The 1,946-nt window shown below is 45.1% G+C and overlaps 1 pseudogene; it reads right to left on the minus strand.

The window, feature by feature from the left end:
• Nucleotides 1-550: 550 nt before the first annotated feature.
• LOC140582508 (U2 spliceosomal RNA) lies at nucleotides 551-783 on the minus strand (annotated as a pseudogene).
• Nucleotides 784-1,946: the final 1,163 nt, after the last annotated feature.

Raw genomic sequence — 1,946 nt, forward strand, 5'->3', positions numbered from 1 at the left:
CTCTCATATGCGCAGGGATGCTCTGGAATGCAAGGTCTTTACGCCCCACCGCTATAAGCTACGCCATCCGACGCCATTTCGTCAACTCTTCCACTTTTGCTCTTGTCTTTTCCAATCCAGAAAAGAGAAGAAACGTATACCGGTCCTGAAGACCGAAGAGAGACCCGAGTCGATATGGGGCTGCCGCTTAGCGGGTCGCCGTTAGCCGGGCCTCCGTGACGCCCCCGCGCAGAGTAGAATGCCCAGGGGCGTCGCAGCCACCGGCGTCCTCCCTGTCCTCCTGTCCTCTCAAAAAACAGCAATCATTTAAACAAACATGAGGGAAAATTCAAAAGGCAAAGATGAAGTCATGCCTTACCTCAGCACAGCTGCCCACCGCACAAACGACAGCGTGTCACCTTACTTTAAAAAAAAAGAAAAATTGGGGCCGCGCACGGACAGGGCCCCTCCCTCACACCACATGCGGCTAATTAGTTGGCCATCCAGAGGCACTCAGTCTATTAGTCACCCATTCAGTCAGTCAGTTCTGCCTTTCAACAACAGGGGGCAGTAGAGGTGCACCGTTCCCGGAAGCACTGCAATACCGGGTCGATGCCTGGAGCAGATGGGGCAAGCCCCACTTCCGGCTCCCTGTTCCAAAAATCCGTTTAATATGTGGTCCCCTCCATGGGGGACGTATCAAAATAACCTTTTCATACCAAAACAAAATGTAAATCAGCTCAAATACATGAATAATAAATATTATGCTTGTACTACTTACATTAACACATAATCACAATCTATAAGGCTGAAACATTCCCACACTATGCAAATCATGCCAACACAGTACAATAAGACTTTCAAAGATAATATTAAACAAACACCCACAGAGTGTTCCAAAGTGCATTTTGCAATGTCTATACTTTGAATGTCAAATTACAAACTTCACATAAATCTAAAGTACACTAAGATTAAGATGAGTTTGTTACCAAACCAAATATATAAGAAATAATTTATTTGCCAGGAATTAAGTTTATGATATTGAATGAAATGTGTGAGCATGCCCCAGTTAGTGAAAGTGTGTCCCCTACCCCAAGACTCCAGAGGGTTAAAAAGGAACACATCCGCAGACTTCCAAGCTCTGCACTAGGGCTGAACGATATTCTGTTTTGACATCGACATCGCGATGTGCGCGTGAGCGATGGTCACATCGCCGGAACATACGATGTGAAGGGTAGAAGCCCATTGTGTATTAAGAGAACGGTAGCACACAGTAAACACGAGTTTGTTGTATGGCTTGTTGCTGGGGTGACATGCACGTTCCGCGTGCCTGCACAGTGATTGGTTCGCTGTGTCGCTGCTCACCGCTCACAGCCAACATTCACTGCTAAAAATGCGCGACGAAGAGGATCCGCCGCAAAAAAATGATTTCGTACCAAAAAGAAAGTCGAAATCATCTATTTGGGACTATTTCGGCTACAAAAAGGAGGATGTTGACCAAAAAGAGGTACTTTGCATGGAGTGTCATAAAGTTGTGGCCACAAAACATGGAAACACCACCAATTTGTCTGATCACTTAAAACGGCACCACAAAGCTCTTTACAATGAATACAAAGCCAAATCTGGATGTCAACCAAAACAAACAAATATTTGTGATGCCTTTGCCAGTGTGACACCTTACCAGAAAGGCTCTCAATGACAGAAAGAAATAACAGACGCAATAACGTTTCATATCGCTAAAGATATGTTGCCATTAAATACCGTCGCCAAAGAGGGATTTAAGAAAATGATCCGAACGCTTGACAGGCGGTATGTTATACCATCCCGCACATATTTTTCCCAAGTTGCGATAAAAGAGCTGTATGAAAAATGCAAATCTAAGATTGAAGCAGAACTGTCGCACGTGGAATACTATGCAACTACAACAGACTTGTGGTCCAGCAGGACAACGGAGCCCTACATGAGTC

Source organism: Paramormyrops kingsleyae, chromosome 24 (assembly GCF_048594095.1).
Source record: "Paramormyrops kingsleyae isolate MSU_618 chromosome 24, PKINGS_0.4, whole genome shotgun sequence".
NCBI classification, from domain to species: domain Eukaryota; kingdom Metazoa; phylum Chordata; class Actinopteri; order Osteoglossiformes; family Mormyridae; genus Paramormyrops; species Paramormyrops kingsleyae.